Raw genomic sequence first — 10,853 nt, 5'->3', positions numbered from 1 at the left:
TTGTAAACATGCTAATGATCATTCATTCTTCCCATGGTTTCATTGTAAAGGAAGTGAACTTTGGGAGAACTCTTTTGCAAGAGCCACATAAAAATTCAACTCATCACCTCATGATTTATTTTCTCAAGCTCCTGACACCACTATTCTTCATAGGGGACTTGTTCACCCATCATTTCAAACCCTTCAGAGATTGAAACATCAGCTTAATATATCTCGTTTGTCTAGTAAACATTTCTTTTGTGATAAATGTAAAATATGTAGAAGTCGGAAATTACCTTTTCAAGTTTTGTAACTATGCATCCCAACCTCTGGAGTTATTATATGGATCTTTGGGGTCCTTGTCATGTTGCTTCTGTTTTTAGGTTTTTCTAGTATGCTAATAAATATATAAATATATCATAGATGATTTGGATATTTCCCTTAATCAATAAACCCGACTTCAAAAATGTTGTCATCTCTTTTGTAGCTTATATTGGAAATTGTATTTCTTTTTCTGTAAAATGCATTAGAACTGATAATGATGGTGAGTTTGTAAAAATTCATCTATGAAATTTTCTCTCTCAAAAGGAATTCATCATGAGATGACTTGTCCTCGCACTCCAGAACAAAATAGAGTTGTTGAGGTCAAGCACAAACATATTCTAGGTGTTGCTAGAGCTCTACTCAAGCAATCTGGTCTTCCAACTAAATTTTGGGTTGATGCTTTTCATAAGCCAACTATCTTATAGAAATACTTCCTGCAAAATCCATTGGTTTTATTTCACCATTTTTATTTTACAATAATCCAGACTACTCATTTCTAAAAGTTTTTGGTTGTACTTTTTTTTCATGGTTAAAGCCTTACGCTACAAACAAGATTGAACCAAAGAGTAAACAATGCTTCTTTCTTAGATATAGCAGTCTCATAAAGGATATAGGTGTCACGATCCTATAACTGGTAGATTTTGTATTTCCAGACATGTTCAGTTCAGTGAGTCTACTTTTCCTTATTATTCCCTAATACTCTCTTCTTCCAATTCTGTTACTTCATACGTAGATTATATTTTTACACCTGACACTGAGGTGTTGGTTTCTCACTCAGTTCCTCATGTTGCCAATATTTTTACACTACCTTCATCCACTACTCCTGCGAATAAAAATAAAACAACTGTGAATGATCATAACATGATTACTGTTAGAGCATTGCTCGGTCGAACTCGCATGCGTTTCTATCTCAAGCATGTTTTTCAATGTTAGTGATCAAAACTATAAGTCTTGATTTCTAGTCTACTATAGATAAGGTCTCGAACTAGGATAGAAAGTGTAGTTTAGCTCAAGAACTCCATGCCAATCATCATATAAGACGAAGGACTACTCAAGGAAATGGTGGATCTTCATCGAATAAAAGGTATGTGGAGACTTGAACTTATCTATCACTCAGAAGTCTATTTATCTCCTATCTTGAGACAAAACTCGTTTTGCTATATAGATTTAGATTATACACATTTGGTATTTCGATCCAAGTTTATCTCGCCTATCTATTTCTCAAAATATGTGTTGGTAAGATTTCGCTTTAGCCAAGTTTATCTTTACCTAGTGACGAAAGTCATGTTATGTTTCAATCACTTTGAAAATTGATCTAACGAAAAATGGTTTGTGAATAACAATTATATAACGTCCTCTGAGAATGTTTCAATGATTGAAATGAGAGTTTAGATTATATGACCATTGGAGGATATAAGCATTATTGTGGAAACACATATATTATAAGTCCTTATTCCTTGAACCGAAGTTTGCGGACTTTGTTGATCAAGTGAACCGGAGTAGTGCGTGAGCTAAGTCCGCGAACTCAGTCCGCGAACTGGCAAAGTTCTCAAACCCGAGAATTTCTGCTGGAGTTTGTAAACTCCATCCGGGAACTTAAGTCTGCAAACCCAGTCCGCGAACTTGAGTAGGTTATATCTAAAAGCGATGTTTGTGAACTTATTCATATTAACTAAGGAATGCAATTGCAAACCGTGGCTATTATAGTTCATGAGCCGATTCAAGTGAATCACATCGTTTTTGCTTCAATTGTGTCTTGTGTAGTACATAAGATCTCCTTGCAATTGAACAACTCTCTAACTAGTTCATTTGAGTCATTTGAACTAGTTATGGTGAAGAATAATATGGTTGATATGAAAGTGATCATATGGCTAACCATTTGGTTAAATATTGTTAACCGACTAATGTACAAGTTTGGGTACGGTTACACAAGCCTAGAAACGTGCATTTCATTTGTGTATAACAAGCTATGTTTTAGATCTAACGGTTGATAAATATTAGCTTGAATCTAATCAGGTTTTCATCTAACGGTGAATATTGAATGCTTTGTTACCAATGTAACATTGATTGCAAACCCTGATTTGAAAGACTATATAAGGGAGAACTCTAGCAACTGGGAAACCTAATCCCCACACATTATGTGTGATACTAGTTGTGCTAAGCTAGAGTCGATTCTCCTTTAACCTTTGGTTTCTTCTTCTAAACCAGGTTAACGACTTAAACACTTCATTGGGATTGTGAAGCCAGGACGATACTACTTTCTTGTAGTTGTGTGATCTGATCTTGCTGTTTATATCGTACGGGCATAATTGTAATAATTGGCTTGAGATTTGTATCTCCGATAGGCAAGATAAAAAGTAATCACAAACATCTTCGTCTCATCGTTTGTGATTCCACAATATCTTTTTTCGCTGCGTCGATTAAGACTATTTTGAGGTGATTGATAATACTAGGTTGTTCTTCGGGAATATAAGTCCGGATTATCAATTGGTTCCTGTTCACCTTGATTTATTGATGTGATTTGTAGATAGTGGTAAAAGTGGTTCGATTCTCAGACTTGTGAAGGATATTAATTAGACTTTAATTCTAATATTAAAATAAAAAACTCACTAAAAGTTTTAGTAAACTCAATCAAAGATGATATCAATATTAAAATAAACATTGAGGCTGAGATTCCACTATTTTCCAAGTTCAAAGTGATTAAACCAATACTTATATTTATGCAATTTTCTCGTTTAATGTGACTCTAAAATATTGCAACAAGTAGATTTTTAAAAGTAATAATTGTAAATACCAAGTTTGAAGCATCAAAAGTCTTAAAACTAAGCATACTCCATCAAAATAAATCACAATCACTCAAATCAAAATCATATTCAATAATAGTTCAAGGAAAATAATCATATAATTATTGCAAATAAAAAGATAAAATAGAATATACCACTTTTTGTTAGAAAAATAGCCCCCTCTATCGCCTCAGCAATGGGGTTTAGCTCCTTATATTAATCATGATCTCAAAATATGTGTTTGTTGCTCAAAAGATGATTAAAAGAGTGAAAAGTAATAACACAGACTGTTTGCAACAGTGTATTGGTGTTGCAAAACAACTGTTATAATGGAACTGTTACAGAAAACTGTTGTAAATACTGTTGTTTTGTCGCTGATTTTAAGACCCTAGAATACGACTGTCCTGCACAGCTTAATGTTCTTCAGCTGTTAAACAGCGACACTATTCTGCGACTGTTTCCCGTGCGTCAATGTTCTTCGCGTTCTTCCTCTTCAGCAGCAGCAGCAGCAGAAACAGAATTTGGTAAAGCTCTGATTTCTTCTTCTCTGGCTCTCCTTAGGTTCCAAAACTCTCGACACACCTTTTATATGACCCAAGACATCTATTTATATCAAAAATACCGATTAAATCTCTCCTAAATCTTCCAAAATCTCTTTCTTTCGCTTCACGACAAACTTGCGGCAATTTCTTGTTTTAGAATTTCTACGCGTTTCTTAGCTTTCCTTTTTATTCTAAATTCTTCCTTAGATAGATACAAATCTTTGGGAAGGTTTACAATACTTTAATCTCTCTAAAATTCCCTAAAACAGGTCACACACGTGACTTTCCATATATTTCCGTTGTGATAAAAATCCGTCGATTGAGCCCAGTCTAATCGATTTAAACACCCATATAAGATTCCTAGACCCACAAGGAGTCTATCCTATGAAAATCAGAGGTTTAATCGACCTCAAACTCCTCCAAATCACGATTGCCAAAACTGCCAAATTTTCCCCGCCAATTTCCTGAATTTGAAACCGTGAAGAAGAAAGGACCCCCCCCCCCCCCTATCCAGAGTAGGGGTGCCTTTAACAGCTGCCTTAAGGGGTGTCCTGGGGTTGCCCCTTATCCAAGCCGGGGGTCCGAATAGTAAGTGTCCTCCGGGTGCTTTCCGTCAACGTTTCGAGCCAATTTTTTCCAAAAATGTTTATTAGCCAAAAATACCTACAAATAAATAAAACACCATAATAAGTACAAAAATGAGCCCTAACAATATATAGAATCGAGAAAAATCGGACACAAAAATGTGTCTATCAAATACCCCCCAAACCTATTATTTGCTAGTCCTCGAGAAAAAATAAAATAGAAATAAAATCCTAACCCACTGTCGCAGGCATCGTCGATTGCACTTAGCGTAAGCAATAAGCCTTTAAACCCCTAGGAGTCCCTAGTGGCGGAGTGTTGTCTCCGGAGGGCTTACCAGAGGTATACCCACAAAACCTTTATACTCCATACCCTAGCTATCTACACAGAACCTTGGAAGGAACTAAAGAATCTCCTTGGTTGGCATACTTATTGACTACAGGAGTAAGTACCCTGATGCAAAATTCCAATTGTTGTACACGAGTTTGCACTCAAGCATACTAAAATTCATATATAAGTGACAGAGCTCTACTCAGATAGTTGCACTATGGACATCAATATCCGGAGTCAAAACTGATCACATGGATAGATCAAGAAGATGGATGTAGAAAAACATAGATGGTTTTGATGTTTACTAGGTGAACGGTGTTTCTCATATCTGTTTGAATGCCTCCGTCAAAATGAACCTATCCTAATGGACTGAGATACCGGTCTGACTAATGTCAACACACTGGCATATACAAGGATACCAGTGGTCGATAATCCTAACTCTAGGTCAACACAACTGGCATATACAAGGGTTCCAGTGGTCGACTTTATTGAATTTATTCCAGTTGGTCTAGTCTTTTTATTTTTTTGTATCTCAATCACTCTAATTCACCCTAGCATTGGTAACAACTTGAATCGTGAGCCCCACCTAATCACTTAGAGAAACATAGTTTAATAACAAAACAAAATAAAAACAGAAGTGAAAAGGACTCAACGAGATATGGTGAAACTATCATGTTATTTCTAACACCTGAGCTCTGTGCTTTTATGAATAGACTCTTTAGATGTTTCCATCTAGTCAGATTGGTTCCTCAACTCCTACAACCAAAATGCTTCCATCCACTTAGATTGGTTAGTGTCATCCTTAATAGGGATAAATTTCTAGGCTCTGGAGTTTATTTATTGCAACGAAAAGGTAACAAAAAGTTCTACCCCACCCCCAAACTTAAACCTAACATTGTCCTCAATGTTTCTAATCAAAGAACAGTACCAAAAATATAATTAACATGAGGAAATAGTAAAGAGAGAAGTCGGAAAGATAGTGCCTGGGTGAAGTGTAACCAAAAACCTACAAAAATATTATACAACATACAAAATCGCCTCGATGGTCAATCAAGGTAAACAGGGTCCTCTAAAGGGACCTCCTCAACATCACCTGTAGGAAAAGGCTCTAAAAAGGGCTTCAATCGCTGACCGTTAACCTTCGAAGAACTACTACCATCTGGTGTCTCAATCTCAACAGCGCCATGAGGAAAAACAGTACGGACCACAAAAGGACCGGTCCATCGAGAGCGCAACTTCCCGTGGAATAGATGCAAACGAGTGTCATACAGAAGAACTTTTTGACCTGGAGAAAATGACTTTCGTAAAATATTCCTATCATGCACAAGTTTCATTTTGTTCTTATACTCCTTAGCACTATCGTATGCATCTCTACGAATCTCGTCCAACTCATTGAGCTGGAGCTTTCTTTGAGCTCCTGCCTTGTCAAGTGAAAAGTTTAAGTTCTTAATAGTCCAATAGGCTCGATGCTCTAACTCCACATGCAGGTGACATGCCTTTCCAAACACTAAACGATAAGGTGACATTCTAATGAGTGTCTTAAATGCAGTACGGTAAGCCCATAAGGAATCAGTAAGCCTCGACGACCAGTCTTTCCTATTTGGATTAATTGTTTTCTCTAGAATACGTTTAATTTCCCTATTGGAAACCTCTACCTGACCACTAGTCTGAGGGTGATATGGGGTTGCTACTTTATGGGTAATAACCGTATTGTTTCATTAAAAGATCAAATGGTATATTACAAAAGTGTGAACCTCCATCACTAATTATAGCTCGCGACGTACCAAAACGTGTAAGAATATTCTCTTTCAAAAACTGGACTACGACCCCGTGGTCATTCGTTTTACACGGAACCGCCTCAACCCACTTAGACACATAGTCTACAAACAAGTATGTAAAGATAACCAAACGAAATAGGAAATGGACCCATAAATCAATGCCCCACACATCAAAGACCTCAATCACTAAAATAGGGTTCAAAGGAATCATATTTCTACGGGAAATGGTTCCTAACTTCTGGCAACGCTCACAAGAAACACAATGTCTATGGGAATCTTTAAACAACGAAGGCCAGTAAAATCCACACTGTAAAATCTTAGCAGCAGTCTTCTTAGCACTAAAATGACCCCCACATGCATGTTCATGACAAAAGGAGATGATACTAGATTGGTCACTCTCAGATACACATCTTCTATTAATCTGGTCCGTACAATACTTAAACAGATAAGGATCGTCCCAAAAGAAATGCTTAACCTCGGCTAAAAACCTAGAACGATCTTGCTTACCCCAATGTTGAGGGGTTCGACCAGTAACAAGATAATTCACTATATTTGCATACCAAGGTGATTGGGAAACAGAGAACAATTGTTCATCAGGAAAGCTATCCCTTATAGGAAGGGAATCACTAGGGGAACTAACAACTAGCCTAGACAAGTGGTCTGCTACTACATTTTCTGCACTCTTTTTGTCTCTAATGTCTGGGGAAAATTCCTGTAACAATAGGATCCATCTAATCAATCTAGGTTTGGTATCCTTCTTAGATAAAAGGTATTTCAAAGCAGCATGATCTGTATAGATTATGATCTTAGAACCTAATAGGTAGGACCTAAACTTATCCAAGGCAAACACTATGGCTAAAATTTCCTTCTCGGTGGTTGTGTAGTTCATTTGGGCATCATTCTGAGTTTTTCTAGCATAATAAATCACATGAAGTAATTTGTTTTCTCGCTGTCCTAAAACGACGCCTATAGCATAATCTGAAGAATCACACATAATCTCAAAGGGTAGGTTCCAGTTAGGTGCCTGGACTATCAGGGTAGTAGTGAGTAAAGTTTTAATCTTCTCAAAAGCCTATAAACAAGCATCATCAAAGACAAACTTAACATCTTTTGCAAGCAAATTTCAAAGAGGTCTAGAAATCAAGCTAAAATCCTTAATGAATCGACGGTAAAAACCTGCATGCCCTAGGAATGACCTAATATCTTTTACGGTTTTTGGGACCTGTCAAGTCTTAATAAGGTCAACTTTGGATTTGTCTACCTCTATACCCTTTGAAGAGACGATGTGCCCTAACACAATTCCTGATTTAACCATGAAATGGCATTTTTCCCAATTAAGCACTAAATTTTTTTCCTTACACCTAGTCAACACTAATGTCAAATGATGCAAGCACTCATTGAAAGATGAACTAAACACTGAAAAATTATCCATAAATACCTCTAAGAACCGTTCTACCATATCAGAAAATATGCTCATCATACAACGCTGAAAAGTTGCAGGGGCATTACATAGCCCGAAAGGCATGCGTCTATACGCAAAGGTACCAAAGGGACAGGTAAAAGTGGTTTTCTCTTGGTCTTCTGGGGCAATAACGATCTGATTATAACTGGAGTAGCCATCTAAGAAGCAATAGTGACTATGTCCAGCTAATCGCTCTAGCATTTGGTCAATAAAAGGAAGGGGAAAGTGATCCTTCCTTGTGACCTTTTTCAATTTCCTATAGTCAATACACACACGCCATCCCGTGGTCACTCGAGTTGGGATTAATTCATTATTATCATTCTGGACTACAATGATACATGATTTCTTGGGGACAACCTGAACAGGGCTGACCCACTTACTGTCTGAAATTGGGTAAATAATACCCGCATCTAACAACTTAAGCACCTCTTTTCGAACTACCTCTTTCATGTTAGGGTTCAGTCGACGTTGCATCTCCCTAGAAGGTTTGGAGTCTTCCTCTAAATGAATCTGATGCATACACACAGTAGGACTTATACCCTTAATGTCTGCTATAGTTCACCCTAAAGCTTCCTTATTGTCTTGAAGTACATTTACTAGCCTACTTTCCTGATCACTATCCAAATCGGAAGCTACAATCACATGTAAAATCTCAAATGGGCCTAAAAACACATACTTTAGGGTATCGGTTAGTGGTTTAAGGTCCAACTTTGGGGGCTCTTCTAAAGAAGGAATTAGGGTAGTCTCAGAAACTGGTAATGGTTCGAACCTAGCTTTCAATCTATCAGCGTCTAACACATGGGTAGAATCTAATAGAGCATTCACCTGTTCAATAGTGCCATCGTCGTCAAAATCTAAACCAAAATGGGATAGACAACTTTCTAATGGGTCTTCAGACAAGATGTTTGGTAATGAATCCTGAACTAACGCTTTTATCATGTTCACCTCCTCAACACATGTGTCATCTATCTCATGAGGTTGCTTACTGACATTAAGAATGTTCATCTCCATAGTCATATTACCAAAAGATAAACTCATCACACCATTTCGACAGTTAATGATCGCATTAGACGTAGCTAAAAATGGGCGACCTAAAATCACAGGTATCTGGTTCTCTAGGTCAGGGACAGATTGGGTATCTAGGACCACGAGATCCACTGGATAAATAAACTTTTCGACCTCAATAAGAACATCCTCGATGACACCTCGAGGGATTTTAACAGACCTATTAGCTAACTGCAGTGTCATCTGAGTAGGTTTCATTTCACCAAGTCCTAGATGTAAGTATACATAGATTGGCAGTAAGTTCACACTGGCTCCTAAGTCAAGTAAAGCTTTTTCTACCCGGAATTTACCTATTGTGCAAGCAATGGTAGGAGAACCCGTGTCTTTGTACTTTGGAGTTTTGGTGTTCCGAAAGATTGAACTTACGTGACTAGCTAAAAAGGCTTTCTTGTGGACGCTAAGTTTTCGGTTTCGCGTACACATATCCTTAAGGAACTTGGCATAAGCAGGAATTTGCCTAATTGCATCTAATAAGGGAAGGTTTATGGTAACTTGCTTAAAAACCTCCACTATTTCATTAAAGTTCGATTCCTTCTTTGTTGGTACTAATAGCTGAGGAAATGGGGCTCTAGGCCTAAAATCAGACCTTTCAGGAACCGAATTCACATCATCAGAAACTTTATCAGTCTCTTCAGCTACTGGTCCTGAGAGGTGAGATCCTGAGGGGTGAACTACAGTATGTTCACTATCGGGAATGGTTACCTTATTGTCTACCACTCTACCACTTCTAAGGGTTCTAACAGCATTCAATTGATTCGATGGTTTTGCACCTAATTCATGAACTCCTATGGAGTTGGGTTGTGTTTGACTAGGAAACTTACCTTTTTCTCTCAAAGAATCACTTATCAGACCAACCTGGGTTTTTAACTCGGAAATAGCCTGACTATTTTCTTGTCCTATCCTGTTACTAGCTTGTAGACTCTGTTCTATGGATAACAGAAATTTTGCAGTTTGCTGAGTTAACAAGACGAGAGATTCCTCTAAACTTAGGATTTTCTTATCTGACTAATTCTGAAACTGAGCTTGTCCTGAAGGATTCTTATTATAGCCAAAACCTGGGGGAGCATTAGAATTAATAAACTGACCTTGACTTTGGCCCTTAGACCACGAAAGGTTCGAATGGTTTCTCCAACCAGGATTATAGGTTTCTGAATATGGGTCAATCTTTTGACGGTTATCAAATCTAGTGTTATTATAAAGAGCATTGGCCTGCTCTTCAATATTCTGGCCTTCCCAAAAATGCTCGACTCTACCACTAGTCTGGCCCACTTCTAAGGCTTCTAACCTTTTTGCTATAGAAATAATTTTGACATATGATTCATAGCCTCCTTCTACCCTATTAACGTTTCCTCTACTTAAAAGAATTGTTTCCTGGGGTTCCCTACTATTTTCCCATTGCTGGGTTTTTCCGGCGATTTCATTAAAAAATTCCATCGCCGCATCAACAGTTTGGTTTTCAAATCCACTAGTGCATAGAGACTCAACCATGGTCGTTGTGGAGTAATCTAAACCCTCATAAAGGATCTGAACTAGCCTAACCTTTTCTAAACCATGATGAGGACACTGGGATAATAAATCATTGAACCTTTCCAAATACCTATATAAAGATTCTCCCTCTTGTTGTGAAAATGTGCATATTTGCGTCCTAATAAACGATGTTTTGTGCCTAGGGAAAAACTTATTGAAAAAGGCAGATGTAAGTTGTTCATATGTCTCAATTGACTCGGAGTCCAAACTATACAACCATGACTTGGTCTTATCTTTCAGGGAAAATGGGAATAACCTAAGTTTGAAAGCATCATCATCTAAGCCTCTAATTCTTAGAGTAATACAAATTTCCTCAAAATCCCTAACATGGTAATAAGGGTTTTCATTTTCTTTTCCTAAAATGATTGGGAGCATCTGTAAGGTCCCAGGTTTCAGTTCATAGGGTGCCTCCGTTTCAGCTAACTTAATACACGAAGGACGAGTATTTCTATTTGGATTCAACAAAGCTTTCAAAGTTGCC

The 10,853-nt window shown here is 37.5% G+C and overlaps 1 pseudogene; it reads left to right on the top strand.

Moving 5' to 3' along the window:
• Positions 1-10,391: 10,391 nt before the first annotated feature.
• On the top strand, positions 10,392-10,491 carry LOC113354723 (annotated as a pseudogene).
• Positions 10,492-10,853: the final 362 nt, after the last annotated feature.

The sequence above is a fragment of the Papaver somniferum genome, chromosome 2, assembly GCF_003573695.1.
Source record: "Papaver somniferum cultivar HN1 chromosome 2, ASM357369v1, whole genome shotgun sequence".
In the NCBI taxonomy this organism is placed as follows: Eukaryota; Viridiplantae; Streptophyta; class Magnoliopsida; order Ranunculales; family Papaveraceae; genus Papaver; species Papaver somniferum.
The sequence above is the reverse complement of the archived record's forward strand: the minus strand, read 5'-3'. Positions and strand labels throughout refer to the sequence as shown.